At 45.6% G+C, this 19,956-nt stretch overlaps 1 long non-coding RNA gene across 1 annotated transcript; it reads left to right on the top strand.

Moving 5' to 3' along the window:
• The first annotated feature begins 7,914 nt into the window (after window positions 1-7,914).
• Window positions 7,915-18,785, top strand: LOC123624851. Its single transcript, XR_006730234.1, has 3 exons — window positions 7,915-8,057; window positions 12,657-12,704; window positions 18,775-18,785. It is a non-coding gene; the product is annotated as an uncharacterized LOC123624851 (long non-coding RNA).
• Window positions 18,786-19,956: the final 1,171 nt, after the last annotated feature.

Consider the following 19,956-nt stretch of genomic DNA (forward strand, 5'->3'; position numbering starts at 1 on the left):
AAGAAAAAAGGATGGAGCCCGCAGGTCTAGAGACGGGGGCCAGGCCCGGCTGGAGCTCTCACGTCTTCAGGGACAGAAGCATCAGTCTTCCAGCTCTGCAGATGGGTCTGTGAATCGGAGCCTCAGCATGCACACGGGGATGGGGCGGTGCCTCAGGGGCCACCACACCTACACCCTCGAGTTGCTGTTTAGGAGGCCAGGAAGGTCAAGGCCAGGGAACAGGGTCGCTCCCTGAATCCACCTGGGCCCCTGTATCTGCGTATAGGCAGAGTTAGAGCCAGGTCCCATGCAAGGGATGAAAGCCTCCAAGGTTGTTGCCTGTGACAAATAAGGAGAAGGAAGCTTCGGGAGCTCCTCAGTGACTGAAGAGCCTGAGTGAACAAGTCCTGCACTGGTGAACTGTGCCACGGTGACGCACCTTGACCTTGGCAGGAGATGGCTCCCCTTGCTGAGAAGAAAAGCAGATTTGCCATGGCTGGCTTTTGTGACGGCTTCAGGTTCCTGACGTCAGCAAAGCTGCAGGATCAGAACATCCCCCTTATGGGGGTTCCTAAGGGATTTCGGAACTGATTTTCTGAAGCAGCCAGAGTTATTGCTGTTGGCTTGTGCACGCCCCATGGCGGTAAAAGCCAGGGCTTCTAGGCTGCACTTTCACATGTTAGTTTTAGTGGAATGTGTGAAAGAGCCTTCAGGGAAGGGGTTTTCACAGCCAAATGTTCTCCACGATGGGGTTGAGTCTGGACGGAGTAACTTTTCTGCTTTACTTTACTGGTCTCCTTTGGGCAAGATGTGAAAGCTGCAAGATAGGCTGTGAGCCCCGGGAAGGGTAGCCACATTCCGGAGCGCACAGGACTTGGGAGCAGGTCTGGAGAGGGCTGCTCAGACACTCTGGGCACAGAGCAACTGGTTGCATCTGCGGGGTGTGGACAGGCTGGGGCCAGGCCAGGCCAGGTGGCACAGCCTAAGCAGGAATGGGGCTGAGGGCAGCAAGGATTATGTACAGAAGGGAAACTTCTCCCTCAATCTCCAGATTGCTTCCCTGAGGAAGTCACCCCTTTCCCCTCCTTTGCCTTGTGCATAACGATCTGAGTGTCCTGTTGTCATCTCCACCCCACCCCCCACTGGCTGGAAACAGCTGTGCTGTGGCCAAGAGGCCCTTGTGAGGCAGAGTCATCTGCTTTTGTCTCACCCCCACCTCTAAGAACAATACAGGTCACCTTGTATTGTTCTGAGGGTCTGTAGCTGTCCAGGAGTCTGGGAGATCCCTGATGGGTGGGCTGGACCCCAGGAGTCCTTCCTCTGGAGCTAGGACAAGAGGCCTGGTACTAGTTTGATTTCTCTGTCTGCGAGGTCCAGAGTAACAGAGTTTGGGGATGGGAATGAAAAACCTAAGATACGGGCAGGAGGAGCTACTGTGGGGCTCCCAGAAGGCTCTCAGGGGCTTGGTGAAGCAAAGGTATGTGGGTGTATGTGTGTGTGAAGGGTGACCTGCTGCAGGGACTAGGGACCACCTGGAGACTGTGCCCACCACAGTCATCACTGGGCTTTGGTCCGGCAAGATACGTCTCCCAAGCATCGCTAGAGGATAGTTTGCAGAGTTGATTCCATGGCCCTGTAAAGAATTCAGGATTGAACACTTTTTGGAGTTCTGAACAATTCAACTTATGAGCATCCCTTTAGACTCACAAACCCACCAGGAGCCAATGCTGAGAGGCATGAGAGATCTTCTGGGGTCTATTTGCTTGAAGAAATTAGAACTCTGTCCCCTTTGCTGGGTGTGCTTGGACTTTGCTTTTGGTTATCAAAATGTGATAATCCCAACTCCTTGTCACTGAAACAAGAGGGGATTTGTGAGCCCTAACAAAAAGGGCACTGTGGCCACCAGAACGGCTGTCCTTGGCGGCGGTCCTGATGCCCGGGAGTAGCTCGCAGACTGCCCCCCTGCAGCTCATCTGCCCGCTCCGAGCACAGTGCGCGGGAGGACCTGCAGGGTTGAGTCTTCATTCCTTCTACACATAGTGCAGCATCCTCCACACCTACTCTGAAGCTGCCATGTGGCTCCATTCGGAAATTCTTTTACACGTGGTACTCAGTACAGGCTAGTCTGGGCGTCTCAATTCAATCTTCAATTGCGAGCAAACAGACATAATAAAGCTGCCACTGGCTGAGTTTCTGGTGGTGATGTGGACAGCCACGTGCACAACCTGGGGAACTGGTCACAGCCTGGACTCCCTCCCAAGAGGCCTGGGACACCCAGCTCCCGTGGGATGCCGGTGCTGGACGGCAGGGACACACACAACGGACTCCCCTTCCCCAGACGGCTGGCTGCCTGTGTGGATGCAGGGGCCCAGATGTCCCGGCCAGGCCAGAGAGCAGTGTGAGTGGTGCGCGGTGCCAGGAATGTCTGCGCCCTACTCACTCCACAGGGAGAGAGCAAGTCAGGGCCCGAACCCCCGCCGTCTCGCGCCTGGCCCTGCTGGGCCTGACCTTACCCCTAACCTCCACAGCTGCCAAGTGCTCGTCCCTTCCATTTAGGGGCAAAGCTGAGCTGAACCAAATAACATTTTTAAGCTAAGTTACCAGAAATATTTCGGGAAAAACTAAGTTTATGAACTAAAAAATTTGGCTTTGAACCTACAGTTATTTCACTGCCATGAAACACTGTTGATAGGGTGTGAAGTGGTGAACCATGGTCACTCTACACTGCAACAGGTGAGTCCGGATCACACAATGCAGTGAGATAACCATGTGGATCTCAAAGGGAGCGGATGAAATGTAAAGCCACCTCTGAATTGCGTTAGCTTTGAGCTTTCCACCAGCCAATACTTACAAGAATCACCAAGGCGTTTGGGCTTATTGGAAGGGAGCCAGATGGCCTTAAAAATATATGGAGAAACTCTGAAAGTTAAACATTACCCCTTGATAAAGCCTGTCAGATGAGGGAGAAGAAACGAGATTACTTCTTGAAAATTTTCTGTGATTTCACAAAGTGAGCAATTTTGTTTCCACTTCTGCACTGGCACAGTTACAGGCAAATGCAAGAAAATCAAGAGTCCAGAAAGCTCTCACAAGCTTGGCCACCTCCCAAAAGGGCCTCTGGTCATAGGACTCTTTGAGTTGTTTGAAAACATGACCTCATGGGCCTCCTCCTCCAGGAAGCCTTCTCTGAAACCTACAGCTCTACAGTTTTCCAGTCATAGTATTTGTTGCATCTCACAAAACTAGTTTTGCCCCTTCTGGATGGTGAGTTTGGACAATATTCGCCTCACGCTGTGCTGTATGTCCAGTATCTGGTGCTGTATCTACAGCAGGCATTCACAAAATGACCCGCTCATTTATTCAACAAATTTCTGAGCCACTACTGTGGGCCAAGGCACCGTGCCAGGTATCAGAGAAGGAGGTAAATAAGACAAAAGTGGTCCCCATGCTCACCTGGGAGTGGTGGGGGAGACAAACTAGAACAAACACACATGACAAAGATAAACAACATAAACATACAAGCAAAATTAGGACGTACTACAGTGAAGAAAAAGAATAGAATGTCAGAGTCTATTGCACAGAGACCGTAACCCATTTTGGAAGATCCCTGAAGGCATCCTGAAAATACATCTGTTTAAACTGACATTAGATGGATGAGAAGCGATTAGCTGGGGAAAAGTCTCCAGGTAGAAGGAGCTGTCTGCGCAAAGGCTCCAAAGCAAGGAATTTGGCTCATTTTAGGGACTGAGAGGCCAGGGGAGTTCCCCAGGGACCAAATCATGCAAGGCAGGCTGGGAAGAACTGAACTCTTCTTAAGAGAAACAGAAGTCCCTGGACGGTCTGATGCAAAAACTTGCGCTTCCGTAGCACTTGAGGGGCAGGGGAGTCAGCATCTGTGAGGTGTCAGAGTGGCAGAGCGATGGAGAGAACCCAAGGTCCCCTTCCACGTATCTTTCCTGTATATTGAGGTATAATTTGTACAAGCTGTACAAATCTTAAGTGTATAGTTCAAGTTTGTACTTGTGTATACAAACTGTACCCACCATCTCAGTCAAGAGAGAGATTTTAGCAGCCCCTCTGAAAAGGTAACTACTATTTTAATCTCTCTCACCAAAGGTTCGTTTTGCCTGTTTTGAGTTTCACATGAATGGAATCATACGGTATGCACTCTTTTTGTGTCTGGCTTCTTTGACTCCTCATGATGTCTGTGATTCATTTATGTTGTGCAAAGCAAGTTTTTATTTTATTGTATTCCATTGATAAATATACCACTATCCATTCTACCGTTGTTGGACATTTGAGTTATTTCCAGGTTTTGGCCATTATGATTTACACTATAAATATTTTTGTAGATGTCTTTTGGCGGACATTAGGCAATCATTTCTATTTGGTATACACCCAAGAGCGGAACTGCTGGTTTATAGGGCGTATATGTTTATATATGTTTAGCTTTAGTAGAGCTGGCCAATTAGTTTTCCCAACTGCTTGTACCCATTTACACACCCACCATTAAAGTGCAGAAGTTCCAGTTCTTCCACTTTCCCGCCAACACTTGACCTCATGGTCTTTCTAGTTTTAGTCATTTTTGTGGGGGTAGAATGGTATCTCATTGTGGTTTTTTCAATTTGCATTTCTCTGATGACAAAAAGTATCAAGAACCTTTCACATGCTTGTCAGATATCTGAATGTCCTCACTTATTGTGTACTCAAGGTTTAAAACATTGAGTCGTTGTTCCTTTTTTTTTTTCATTTTCTTTTCCTCCTGGCAGGATCAACCAGGTACTGTTCTTGTATTCTGGATATCAGCCCTTCCATGGCTAATACTAGATGTGGTAATTATCTTCGCCCAATCTGTGGCCTCCACTTTCACTTTCTTGATGTCTTTTTATAAACAAATTCTTAGTTTGAATGAAGTCCGGTTTATCAATATTTTCTCCTTTCTTTTATGAAGTTACCACCTTTTGCATCCTCTCTGCCCACTCCAAGGTCTTGAAGATATGCTCTTTTCTCAGCAATATTTTGTGGTTTTCAGCATTGAAGTCTGCACATCTCCCCTTAGATTGCTAGCTATTTGAGTTTTTAGTGGGGCGCTATTATAATGGTAATGTTTTAGCTTTTCATTTTCTTTTCTTTTTTTTTTTCAAAGAGACAGGGTCTTGCTCTGCTGCCTAGACTGGAGTGCAGTGGTGTGATCATAGCTCGTTGCCATCTCTAATGTTGGGGCTCAAGTGATCCTCCTGCCTCAGCCTCCCAAGTAGCTGGGGTTACAGGTATGTACCACACCTGGCTAATGTTTGTTTATTTTTTTTAATTTTTTGTTGAGATGGGGTCTCATTATGTTGCCCAGGCTCGTCTTGAACTCCCAGCCTCAAGCAATCCTCCTGCCTTGGCCTCCCAAAGTACTGGGTTTACAGGTGTGAGCCACTCTGCCACGCCTTAACTTTTCATTTTCTAATTACTTGTGGCTTGTATATAGAAACAGTTGATTTGTGTATATATATATATATATATTTTTTTTTGAGACAGAGTCTCACTTTGTTGCCCGGGCTAGAGTGAGTGCCGTGGCATCAGCCTAGCTCACAGCAACCTCAGACTCCTGGGCTTAAGCGATCCTACTGCCTTAGCCTCCCGAGTAGCTGGGACTACAGGCATGAGCCACCATGCCCGGCTAATTTTTTTTTTTGTATATATATTTTTAGTTGGCCAGATAATTTCTTTCTATTTTTAGTAGAGACGGGGTCTCACTGTTGCTCAGGCTGGTCTCGAACTCCTGACCTCGAGCGATCCACCCACCTCGGCCTCCCAGAGCTAGGATTACAGGCGTGAGCCACCGCGCCCGGCCGATTTGTGTATATTTTGATAATTCACTTAATTGTAATAGTTTATAGACAGGTTTGGATTTTATACATACCCAATCACGTCATCTATTAAAAATGGGTTTTCTTTCTCCCCAATCTTTGTATCTTTATTTCCTGTTCATGCCCTTTTGTACTAGCTGGGACCACAAATACAATGCTGAGTACAAGTGGTGATAGTTGATACGCTTTTCTTGTTCCCAATCTCAGGGGGAAAGAGTTCTGTATCTCATTATTACATGCAATGTTAGCTGTGTCGTATAAATATCCTTTATTAGAATAAGAAAGTTACTGTCTATTTCTAGTTTGCTGAGAGTTTTTACCTGTCTTTTTGAAAGGCTAAGAAGACCGTACGCATACCCAGTTTGTACATGGGAGACCGGGGTGGGGATCAAATGTGCAAGATGTGAGCCTGCCCTCGGAGGGCGTGGGGCCCATGCTAGCGATTGCTAGGGTATTGTCAGCCTTCCACCAGCAGTCCCTGTGGGCTCATCATTGCCAGGTTATCTGTAGCAGGCTATCCTTTTCTGGTAGGTGGCCGTAACAGACATTACTGGTGCTCACTAATACTTGGTTCTAAATTTCCCTGCCTCCATAACTTAGGTGAGAACAGGTCAAGCTGAAGTGGAGATAAGGCGACAGTGAGCATGTCTGACAGCTCCTTTCCACTCCTGGGAAAAGGAAAAGCAGCTCCTTCTGACTGTTTTAGAGACAGACACCAGGACCGTGGCCTGTCTCAGCTCAGTGGAGGTCTGAAGACTCCACGGTTTCCAGATTTAAACAAAGTAGAAGCTGGGGCCAGGTGCAGTGGTGACTCACATCTGATCTTATCACTTTGGGAGGCTGAGGTGTGAAGATCGCTTGAGGCCAGGAGTTCACGACCAGCCTGGGCCAGACACTAGATATGTTTTAAGCACAAGTTGTGGCCGGGGTTGATGAAAGCTGCAGAGTAAGCCCATTGATAGTCTGGAAACCAAACTCAGAGAGGCCTCTAATTCAGGGACACATTGAGGAAGCGGTTGTAGTAAGTGTGGGCTGGCCTGGGCTTGCGTGTCTGTCAAGAAGGCCCTCAGAAGGACAAGCAGTCGCTGTGCTGGATATTGGGACTCCCTGCTGCTGGCCACTGGCTAGCCACAGAACAGAGGTGTGCAGCCTGTTGCAAGCTTACAGCCCTGTCACCTATTTTTAGATCTGTGACTCAGAGGCCTACATAAGTCCTGAGACCTTGGGGAGAGAAGTCTTTGCTCAGGGGCTGGCCTCTGTGGCATGGGTCTGTTGACTCCGCGATCGCATTTGTATCAGACCACAATTGTGGTGATATGATTTCCAGGAGCGCACAAGTTGTTGAGGCCTTCATATTATTAATAGATGCCTTCTCTAAGACATGTGATACAATTTGACAATCAGAGGTGGGTTCCCCGAAGTTCATGTTGGCCACTGCATAGAAAATGAAGTGGAGGAATGCAGTGTGGATGGAGAATGACCAGTGAGGAGGTTATTGTTGTAGTCCGGGCAAGAGTTGAAGGTGCAGCCGGGCGCGGTGGCTCACGCCTGTAATCCTCGCACTCTGGGAGGCCGAGGCGGGTGGATCGCTCGAGGTCAGGAGTTCGAGACCAGCCTGAGCAAGAGCGAGACCCCGTCTCTACTAAAAAAAAAAAAAATAGAAAGAAATTATATGGACAACTAAATATATATATAGAAAAAATTAGCCAGGCACAGTGGCATATGGCTGTAGTCCCAGCTACCCGGGAGGCTGAGGCAGGAGGATCACTCGAACCCAGGAGTTCGAGGTTGCCGTGAGCGAGGCTGACACCACGGCACTCTAGCCTGGGCAACAGAATGAGACTCTGTCTCAAATAAAAGTAAACTAAAATAAAATAAAAAACAAAACAGAAAAGAGTTGAAGGTGCTTTTGAACTAGGGTAGAGGCAGACAGATTTTCTGGTTCAAGATGGTAAACCAAGCCAACATTTACCTTCTTTTCCTTTAAGACTATATTAAAATATCAATAAATGAATAACATGACATTTATAAAGAGAACTGGGCAGGGAGGAACCTGCGGGGTATTTTTCAACAACTTTCTAGACTGACAAGCAGTTGGAAGTGTGGTGACCGAGGGCAGAGCACAGGGTGCTGCTGTGTGGACCATGCTCAGGGGCTGCCGATGTTCAGGAGGAACCACTCGCCTGGACCCGTGAAAGGCTTCCGCCTCGGAGCTGGCAGGTACCACAGATGCAGGAGTAAGAAGGGGGCTTGAAAACAGGAAAACTAATCTAGGATCTGCACAAGAATCCTGTTCCTCACTGCTGCAGTCAGAATGAGTTAAAATCAGGTAATATAATATTCCTACGAAAAACAAACAAGTAAAAGGAGGATTCCTCTCTGTAGATATCTGTGGGATCTGGAGATACTGGTACTAAAACAAAGGCCTCTGGAATTCAGAGATCTCAAGAATACCTTAAAGCAAACACTGCAAGTTGACAAATCCTGGTCACACATACAGCTCCAGAGTAACTTTTGTGCCTCCTTCTAATGATAGACAACCAAGAATCCTCAGATATTTTAATAAAGTGTACTGCAGGAAAGAGACCAAGATAAATAATAGGATAAGGAAGAAAATACTGGGAAAAGAACTAAGAGACATAAAGGACTGAATCAACCTCTTTACCTGAGTAAGAAGGAATTCTAGCAAAAGAATAGGGAGGATGGCATTAAAGAAATTATCTGGGCTGGGCGCGATGGCTCATGCCTGTAATCCTAGCACTCTGGGAGGCTGATGTGGGAGGATTGCTTGACGCCAGGAGTTCAAGACCAGCCTGAGCAAGAGTGAGACTCCATCTCTACAAAAAATAAAAAAAAATTAGCTGGGTGTGGTGGCATGTACCTGTAATCCCAGCTACTTTGGGAGGCTGAGGTGAGAGGTTCGATCACTTGAGCCCAGGAGTGAGCTACGGTGGTGTCACTACGCTGCAGCCTGGGTGACAGCGTGACACGCTGTCTCAAAAAAAACAAAAAAGAACAAAAAAGGAAGGAAATATTAATACTAATAACTTAAACATGAAAAAACATTCAACCTTACTCAGAGACAAACGCATGGGGTACTGAGATACCATTTTTCATCTATCATATTGGCAAAGATTTTCAGAAGTTTGGTAACACCGTATTGGTGACCATATGAGGTAACAGGCACGCTAAAAAACTACAGTTTGAAGTGTAAATTGCTACAGTCTCTATTGAGGGCAACACAACATGTATTTATTAAAATTACAGAGCTGTGTCTAGAGTTCATGGAATTTATCTTATAGATAAACTCATCTATTTGTGAATGATTCTCAAAGGTTCTTTATTGCAGGATCGTATTAGCAAAAATTGGAAACAACCTAGCTTCACGTAACTAAGTCAGAGGGACAGTGAGGAGAAGGGAGAATTCTGACTGTAAATCCTATTAAATTACTTCTTTTTGAACTGTATGAAAGCCTACATTAAAGCCTCGGTATGCTGAGGACACCACATGGCCCCCAGGCCACGGGCCTCTCCCACAAAGGCCTTTGCAGAACAGATCCGGTGTTGGCAGTCCAGGCCGCGTGGCCCAGCTGCCAGGGGGCAGGGGGAACTGCCGCCCCGGGTTTTCTGCACCGGCCTCCTGCCTGGGCTCCCTGCTTTCTTGCCCTGCTATTAAGAGTTCATTCTCAACACAGCAGCCAGAGATTCTTTTCAAATTTGAGTCAGATTGTCATTCTGCTCAAAACCCTCCCATCCCTTCCCATCTCAGAATAAACGCCAGTCATCACAGTGGACTCCACGGCTGGCTCCCTGCCCGCTGCCATTTCTTCTAACCTCATGTTCCATCCACACTCCCCTCCCCTCCCTCCTCCGCCACGCCACGCTAGCTTCACTTCGCTTCAGGGTCTTTGCAGCTGTAATTTCTGTGCTTGAATATCCAATCACCTTCTTAAGGTCATTTCTTAAATGTCAGCGTCTCTAACCTATTTAAAATTGGAAGCAGCAACCCTCCCCTGCTGCCCCTACACCCTTTCTTGCCCTGTTCCTGGCTTTCTGTCCACAGTGTCTTTTTCAGCATACGGCATATTTCACTCATTCAGTCTCCTCCCAGCAAAATGTAAGCCCCAGTGAGAGCTGGGTTTGTTGGTTCACTGCTGCTTCCCCTGCAATTAGAACTGATGCCTGTTCCAGCCAGGCATGGTGGTGTGTGTCTAGTCCCAGCTACCTGGGAGGCTGAGGTGGGAGGATCACTTAAGCTCAGGGGTTCAGGTCCAGCCTGGGCAACAAGAGTGAGACCTCAATTCTTTTTTTTTTTTTTTTTTTTTGAGACAGAGTCTCACTCTGTTGCCCAGGCTAGAGTGAGTGCCGTGGCGTCAGCCTAGCTCACAGCAACCTCAAACTCCTGGGCTCAAGTGATCCTTTTGCCTCAGCCTCCCGAGTAGTTGGGACTACAGGCATGCGCCACCATGCCTGGCTAATTTTTTCTATATATATTTTTTAGCTGTCCAACTACTTTCTTTCTAGTTTTAGTAGAGATAAGGTCTTGCTCTTGCTCAGGCTGGTCTCGAACTCCTGACCTCGAGCAATCCTCCTGCCTTGGCCTCCCAGAGTGCTGGGATTACAGGCGTGAGCCATCGCGCCTGGCCTGAGACCTCAATTCTTACAAAAAAACAAAACAGCCACCATACCTGTTCCACAGTAGGAGCTCAATAGATATTGGTTGAATAAATGGTTTCCCCCTTTCCATAGAAAAATCAGTGAACAGAAGTAAACAGTGAAACTAAAAACCAGAAGACTCCGGGTAGAAAGGAGTAAAACTGTTAGGATGTCTGTGTTTTCATTACAAGCCCTTTTGTGGGACTCAAAGGGAAACACACAGCTCTTAACCAAGTAATTTTTTTCAAATAAAAAAGAGGTATTGTATTTAGGAAGTAGAATACATAGAATTTGGTAAAGGGTGTGATGCTAGTAAGAAATGAAGGAAAGGGAGGGTGTCAAATGCGATTCCAGGTTTCTGGGGTACTCGGGTCGGTAGATGGTGCAGCTGCACACTGGCAGGAGAGCAGAGGGAAGGCATCACTTTCGTTTTAGGAACATTAAACTTGAGGCCACTATAAGATCTTCCAGTACAAGTGTCAAGAAATCAGATCTAGCCTCGGAAATCAGATCTAGCTAGTATGTGAATTTAGGAATCGTTCCACAGAGTTCAGGCCATTGGGATTGATGCCAGACAACGTCCAAAAGAAAAAAGCTAAACTAGAGCTCTGAACACTATTATTTCAAGATGGGTATTGGAGAAAATGAGGTAAGTAGTCTGAGGAGCAGCAGCTAGAGAGAGTAGCAGGGAAATCAGGTGACTGTGCCTGCCAGGAAGACAACAGTATTTTCAGAATATAGAGTATAGTATTCTATATTCTAACAGTATAGAATTCTATAACGCCAGCAAAAGGAAAATTGTAAAAGGCCCACTGGAGATGATTGGTGACATTAGCAAGAACTGTTTTAATGGAGTAGGTCAAGTGACTTAAGAAGTGAAAATCAGGAATCCTGACAATGAAGCTGACCAGGAGCTGGTAGGTGTGTGATCCAAGGGTAATTTCCTTAAAAAAGAGTTTGAGCCAGGCGCAGCAGCTCATGCCTGTAATCCCAGCACTTTGGGAGGCCAGCCGGGACTATTGTGAGATCCCATCTCTACAAAAAATAAGAAAAATGAGCTGGACACAGTAGCACAAAGCTATAGTCTCAACTACCTGGGAGGCTGAGGCAGGAGGATCACTTGAGCCTAGGAGCCTAGGAGTTTGAGGTTGCTGTGAGTGAGGCTGACACCATGGCACCTGCCCAGGCAACAGAGTGAGACTGTCTCAAAAAAAAAAAGAAAAAGAAAAAGGAGTTTATAGCATGATATACCACATAACTATTATAATTATACATTAGTATAAGTGCAATTAATTACATATACAACATAATATGCTAGCATAATAATTAAATACTAATGGAAAGGATATCATATCAAGAAAGTTGAATTTTATCTGAAATAAGAACAAGGTGAATAAAAAAAAAGAAACTGAAGATATAGGCACAGAAAGATGTAAATAAAAAATGTAAGTGGAAATAGTGGTAGTTAGGGACCCAGAGCACAAGAAAAATTGTTCTTCAGTTCTTCGATAGGTGGTCTTTTCTCCTTTTTGAGATGAGGTCTTGCTCTGTTGCCCATGCTAGAGTGCAGTGGCATGATCCTAGCTCACTGCAGCCTCAAACTCCTGGGCTCAAGTGATCCTCCTGCCTCAGCCTCCTGAGTAGCCGGGACTCATATGTCACCACACACAACTCATTTTTAAAAAATTTTTGTAGGGGCCGGGTGCGGTGGCTCATGCCTATAATCCTAGCACTCTGGGAGGCCAAGGCGGGCGGATCGTTTGAGCTCAGGAGTTCAAGACCAGCCTGAGCAAGAGCAAGACCCCGTCTCTACTAAAAATAGAAAGAAATTAGCCAGACAACTGAAAATATATAGAAGAAATCAGCTGGGCATGGTGGCATGTGCCTGTAGTCCCAGCTACTCGGGAGGCTGAGGCAGGAGGATTGCTTGAGCCCAGAAGTTTGAGGTTGCTGTGAGCTAGGCTGATGCCAGAGCACTCTAGCCCGGGCAACAGAGTGGGACTCTGTCTCAAAAAAAAAAAAAAAAATTTTTTTTCTCTGGAAACAGGGCCTCATTCTGTTGCTAGGCTGGTCTCGAACTCCTGGCCTCAAGTGATCTTTCTGCCTCCCAAAGCTCTGGGATTATAGGCATGAGCCACCATGCTGGGCCTCCTTTTTTCACAGGGCCACCAGAAAATGCCGGATGCAGATGAGACTGGTTCAGAGAGTATGGTAAGCACCTGAAGCGGTGTCCCCTGACCTCTCTAGTTCTCTTTGAAATAGATGGGTGGCAAGACCACTTGCCGACTGATGATTACAGAAAGTTTTATTGGCCATGTTGAGGGTCCAGTATAGAGTAGTACTCAGCCCCCGGGCTGAAGATATTGACAATGTAGATGAGTACATGATTTCAGGGTTGCAGTTTCTCTATGCAAGAGCACAAGAAGCTCAAAAGAGAGGTAAGGGAGCTTAGGGTATTGCAAGATAAATGGTGAGTTATGGAGTCTGGGCTGGTTGGAGATGGTGGTGGGGAAAGCAAAAGGAGGGAACTAATGAATCCAGGCGAAGGAGAAAGATCCTGGACCTGGAGTTCTACGCCAGCCTACAGACCGTGACTAAGCAAGGGAGTGGGTTAAGTCATTGCCGAGCAAGCCAGCTGGAAGATCAAAGTATGTGGCATTCAAATCTGTGATTCACAGGTGTTGCAGTTGAGGTTGAGGGACAAGGTCCAGGTGTGTCCACAGCTTTAGGTGGGAGATGAAAAGGTCACCGGACAAGTAACAGAAACTAGGGTGTGAGACAGTGTGCAGAAGAGGTAACACAGCAGGTTTGACTGCTACCCTTCAGAAGGCCTGCTTACAAGTTTGGCTTGTGCTTGACATTCGGCAACTTAGGTTTCAGGAGGGTTCCCACCATTTCTGGGACTGGTAAGAGTGGCTCACTGTACCAAAACCATTTGTACAGTGTGATTTGCTTGTGCTTTCTTTCTGGTGGTTTAGAATTTTGGCATGTGCCACGCAGAGGGAGTCTACATAATCAGCCCCCAGTAAAATCCATAGGCACTGACTGAGTCTTGAGCCTCCCTGGTAGACAACGTTCCACCATGTTGTTAAAGCTCGTTGCTAGGGGAATTGAACACATCCTGTGATGGTCCATTTTCCTAGTCCCCGTTGAAAGTCTGAACCTGGTTTCCTTCAGACTTTGCCCGTGTGTCTTTTCCCTTTGCTGGTTTTGCTTTGTATCTTGTCAATGTCATGTATTATAGCCATAAGTACGATTATTATCCTGGGGACTGCCAACACAGGTGGGTAAGTCACACAGCAGGTGAAGTCATTCTGGAGGACCGAAGGGCTGAGATGAGGAAGCCAGGGATCAGATTCTTCACGATGAGGGGTGGCAATCAGGTCAATAAATGACAATTAGGAGAAGAGAGGATTACGTGAGCCTCCGCAGAGTAGAGTTTTTACCGGAAGGGAAGGAAGCAAGGAGACCACACCCACGTCCTGCACATAGATTTGCAGGGCAAGAAACATTCCACTGGCACCCAGGGTACGGGGAACGAGGGGAGCAGTGTCCTTAGGGGAAAAAGGCCAGGCACACAGGGGATCAACCCTGGATCTGCTCTACTATGTATCTACCTCACATCAAGGTTTGATGGTCCCGTACACTTAGTAACCAATCACGTGCAGTAGCACACTCGTGTGTGGCAGCGCCTCGGATGGGCATGATTGTTCGCTGCACTGCAAGTCCCCAAGAGGTCCCAGTCAGCACTCCTCTCACCCACTCTAGTTTTGGCTTCTCTTATGAAGGAAAAAAGTGCCAGCATTATTTAATAGCCAAAAGCTAGAAACCACCCAAATGAGGCATCAACAGTAGAATGAATAAACTGTGGTCTAGTAACACAATGGAATATTATACTGCAACAAAAACGAACAGTCCCCAGCCAAATGCAGCAATATAGATGAATCCCACAAACATGACGCTGAGCAGAGAAGCCAAGTGTAGCATAATTCCATTTATAGAAAGAAAAAAAAAACATTCAAAAGCAACCTGTGCTGTTAGAAGTCAGGATAATAGTTAGCCTTGAGGGGGTGGGGGCTACTGGAAGGGAGCTGTGGGGAGTTCCTGGGGGCACTGTTAATATTCTGATTCCTAATCTGTGTGCTCGTTACATAGGTAATTATGTGTACTTCTCTATATGCATATTAGACTTTGAAATAAAATGCAATACACTAAATTTAAAAAGCCTGTTTCACAGTAGTACCTATAGTATGAATCCACCTCTGCTGAAGAGCACCTGCCTGCGCAGAACAGTGCCAGGCAGTGTCTACCCAAACAGTGTTAGCACGGTTAGACTGGGGTGTTGGGATTGCAGATTTTTTTTCTCTTTCCTTTTTTAACTATCTTCTATACTGTCTGCTTTCTTTTCACATATATTACTTTTATGGTGGAAAAAATCTATACTTAATTCCATTTTATAAAACTATAGCCTACAATGCTCCACCTACTCACTTGGAGATGAAGAAATGCTATTACATACTGGGCAGCCAGGGAAAAACCATTACCCAACTAAACCCTAAAGAAAAAATTTCCAAAATGCTTCCAGCACAAACAAAATCCTGAATTGCAATGCTGGGATTTTGCATTCTCATCAACAATCCTGTGTGAGGCTGGCAGCCGAGGATTATCTGGATTAGGTGAGTACCAGGATTACAGAGGCATACTCCAGACACCTAGTAAACATGTTCCAGTCCTCTGTGCTGAAATGACCGTCAGCCATTCACTGGAATTCACTCCAGTCTGGGCCCAGGCTTCTCCCACCCCCTCGAGACTGGCATTCTTTCACACCCAGACTGCTCGTCAAGGCCGGGGGGAAAGGCAAGACCTGGGCCATGCGTTCCTTGTTGGCAGCTCACAGTTGTTTCTGTGCGACTGTAACTCCGAGTGACTATGAGTCATTCTTTCTAAGAAAGCCTTATTATTGAACTGGAGTATGCTTTGGTCTCACAGAGCTGCTTTGTTTCCTTATAAACCACAACATGGGCATCAGTACATTGAAGGCATTTCCTTCAAATCAACATTCATTATGAACTGGAATTAAATCCAGGTCTATTTTGATATGTTTATGAGCTCAACCCGAAAATATTTTTATCAGGCAGCCAAGTTCATTAACTATGAGCTGAGCTGGAATTTAAAGGATACCCACAGCACTGGCCCACAGCTCTGCACCATCACTGAGGGCAGAAACCACATTAGATTCATACTTCTACCTTGTGCTCTTGGAGCCAGATTTATAAATGTCTCACACCACAAGCCTCCGTTTATTAACACTGGCTCTGATAAACAGGATGAGAACCTTTGCATCACTCCTCAGCAGGCTGGGACTGACCCCACAGAGCACTGCCTGGGCCCTGGACCTCAGCTTCCCAGTGCACACGCTCGAGGCCTCTGCTGCTCAAAACTTTCTCCCCCACTCCCCGTCCTTGACCAGTTTCTACTCAGAGGACACCTCTTCCAGGTTGTCTGTTTCTCCATCTTGGGACGCCAAGGCCACCTGCTGAGCAAGTCCCCATTTGGCATCTTCAGATTCAGAGATTAATGGTACTTCATTTCCTTAAATTTGATTCCAATTGTACTAGTACTTCTCATCATCTAAATACACAGCCACAATAAGTAAACCAAGCAAATGGGTGACATCTGGGCTCCTGCGGAAGAGACCATTCACCTTGATTATCTTATACCATGATATGCTCCCCAGCTTCACAATTTAAACCAACTTAATTTCTCAACTAACAGGGCAAGGGGATCCTGTAACATGTCGAATCCTGACGTGACTAGAGCTGAAAAGTCAGTTATCAAACCTAAATAACCTTTCTCAGGAAAAGCAGAGGTTGTTTCTCAGCCTACGCTATGAACACAGGGACGCTGCAGAAGTAGCAGTTTCTTCACAGGCAGATAACTAAGAGACAGGTGACAATAGCCATGGAAAATTAAGAGACACAAACAACATATACCCATTTCCTCTAAGCTAACTCCTAAGTCTCAGTACTCAAAACAGCCAAACTCTGGAGAAAACCTGAGTCTCAACCTCCCCATTCCCCCCAGATCCTGTCCTACAAGAATGCCCCCCTTCCATCTCTTCATGCCCTACATTTGGAAAGATGGGGAAAACAGTAAGACAATCCTACTGTGGAAATTTTACCAAGGCCCTCAAAGCAGGAGGCTGGAGGAGAAAAGCCAGCTGTGATGCCGTGTGACTGTTTTTCCAAACCTTGGCTGATCAGAACTACCTGGGGACTAAGACCCAGGCCCTGCTAGAGAATTTCAGAATCACATCCTCTGGGTGGGGCATGGGAACCTGTACTTTATTTTACTATTCGTTTTTTTAGAGCTAAGGTCCTGCTCTGTTACTCAGACTAGAACACAGTGGCACAATCATAGCTCACTGTAACCTCAAACTCCTGGGCTCAAGTGATCCTCTTGCCTCAGCCTCCTGAGTAGCTGGGACTGCAGTAGTAAGCAACCACACTCGGCTAATTTTTTAAATTTTTTGTAGAGACGGAGTCTTGCTATGTTGCTCCGGCTGCTCTTGAACTCATGGCCTCAAACAGTTCTCCTGCCTCAGCCTCCCAAAGTGCCGGGATTATAGGTGTGAACCACCATGCCTGGCTGAGAATCCGTACTTTAAAAAAAATGCTCCTCAGTAGATTCTGTCAGAGATTTGTGAACCACTGACGGAGAACATGATGAAGTGGTAACTGCTATGTGCTAACAGGTTTCCAAAATGTTGAGAGTGCTACTAGAACTAATGTCCCCTGACTTTTCATATCCCATGTAACAACAATTTCTTAAGCAGTAAACATTTTTAAAAGTCAGGAGGAAAAAACAACCCCCCACTCATTGTTGTTCCATGTGAAAGGTCTTTAGCCGGTATTTTTCAACGTGGAAGGGGCATGCTGCACTTTGGACTGGATTATTCATGTGGCATTACTCAGCTTGGTGTAGCACATTTGCCATCTCTGTTCCTTACTCTTAAGTGCCAGTGGTCATCCCTTGTTATAAATTATGACAAAACACATCTCCTTACATTCCTAAATATAGCAGCCACATGCCACATAACATTTCAGTCAATGAAGGACTGGACCGCATATTCAGTGGTCTTCCCGTATTATGCCTTATTTTTTTGGAGAAGAGTCTTGCTCTGTCCCCCAGGCTAGAGGTGCTGTGGAGTCAGCTCACAGCAACCTCAAAACTCCTGGGCTCAAGCAATCCTCCTGCCTCAGGCTCCCAAGTAGCTGGGACTACAGGCGTGAGCCACCGTGCCCAGCCAATCATGCCCTATTATTTTTTTTAAAAAATAGGGTTTCACTCTATCACCCAGGCTGGAGTACAGTGGCATGATCATAGCTAACTGCAACTTTGAACTCCTGGGCTCAAGTGATCCTCCCACTTCAGCCTCTCAAGTGGCTGGAACTATAAGCACGAGCCACCGCATCTAGCTAACCTTTTATTTTTTGTAGAGGCGGGGTCTTGCTGTGTTGCCCAGACTGGTCTTCAACTCCTGGCCTCAAGGTATCCTCCAGCCTCAGCCTCCCAAAGTGCTGGGTTTGTAGGCGTGAGCCACTGCAGCTGGCCTATAATACCCTATTTTTACTGTACCTTTTCTGTGTTTAGATATATTTAAATACACAAATCCCATTGTGTTACAATTGTCTACAATATTCAATACAGTAACATGCTGTATAGGTCTGAAGCCTAGGTGTGTAGGAGGCTAGCCCATGTAGGTCTGGGTAAGTACACTCTTTGGTTAGTTCATACAATGATGAAATTGCTTAACAGTGCATTTCTCAGAATGTGTCCCCATCATTAAGTGATGCAGGGCCGTACTCTCAGGATGTCAGTTCAACCCCGATTGAGAGCTATTGAGTTGGATTAACATTCCTGACCTCTCCCTAAGTCTCAACATTAAGTCCTACTATTGGAGAGAGAAATGGTCTATCAGACAAGTTTTGCATCTTCTCCATCTGTCTGCCCACAGGGGGTACATACTGGCATGAAGTTTCCAGCTTGGCCTGTGCCTTGTTGCCTTAGACTCCTAATGTCACAGATCTTAATTCAGGAGTGTTCTAGACTCAGGAGGGGAAGAAAAGGGCTTTTAGCTTTCCCTAAGCATCTACAACAATATGTAAGTCTTAGAAAGAGTAATTTATTTATACTTATTACAGGGAATACAAACATTACTGTAATTCCACTCTTCTATTTTAAAGATGCCTGTTATGTTTCTTTCTTTCTTTTTTTTTAGAGAGGAGGTCTTGCTCTATTGCCAAGGCTGGTCTTGGACTCCTGGCCTCAGGTGATCCTCCCACCTCAGCCTCCCGAGCAGCTGGGACTACAGGCTGGAGGCACTGCACCTGGCCTTGTTATGTTTCTACTAGAAGAGAACATTATTGTTTAAAGAGAAAGAACTTTGACAAACATTTTTTATTGAACAGTTTTATTCTGTTTTAGAATAAAAACCTTGCTTTAATATTGTAAGGTGCACTGCAGGTATGCCATGCTGCCAGTTATTGGGGCACCAAACGCCCCAGCCAGTGACCCATAGGGCTGGGAGAACGCATGAACTCATACTTCAGAGCCTGTAGAACTAGTATTTACAGTTTTTCTTCTTGAAATCAGCCTGGGACATCTCAAGCAGTCTGCACAAGTATTGCCATGGCACTTGCTTTGATGCTCAGAATGCCTCAAAAATGTGTTCAGTATCATGATTTGTGGGTCCTCCAAAACGTTTTGTTGTTAACATGCAAGCAAACAGTACTAAACAATATTGGCTAAACTATGGCTGCCAAGTACTGGATCTTAATAATGAAACCAAATTACAAAACATTTCCTTGTAGAGCTATACAAAAGATATAAAATTAAAATTAAAAATATCAACCACCTTTAAATATTCCAATTCTCCTACAGTGCAGTTTTCCACATCTTTATCATTACTTAATGTTTTAAGGAGAAAGTTAACAAAAATCAAAATAGATAAAAATATTTAATCTTTGGATCTCTTTATTCCATGGCCTTCATAAAAACAAAAGAGTGGCCAGATTTTTTCCACTATAGCTGAAAATATCAAAAACATTTACTAGTAATTTATAATTACCAATGAACTCTATACTGAGTCACTGAGGGTCACAGGCCCAGTGTTATGTGTTACAGGTTGCCAAAATAATTTCAAACACTGAATCCTCTTGAAATATGACGGAATGAATCAAGGTATTGTGACAAAATTCCAGGCATAATAGGAAGAACAGTTAATTGATGCCTAGTTTTAATGTACTAAAAAAGGGGAGGCGGGTTACTTATTTGAAAATACAACTAATTACACTCTTATCTATGATTATTTACATTCGTATACTGAAAATATTTATTATTTGGACAAATCCTGTGGTAAGCCACCTGCTACAAAATGAAGTTCTTACAATAAGCATGAATA

Source organism: Lemur catta, chromosome 19 (assembly GCF_020740605.2).
Source record: "Lemur catta isolate mLemCat1 chromosome 19, mLemCat1.pri, whole genome shotgun sequence".
Classification (NCBI taxonomy): Eukaryota; Metazoa; Chordata; class Mammalia; order Primates; family Lemuridae; genus Lemur; species Lemur catta.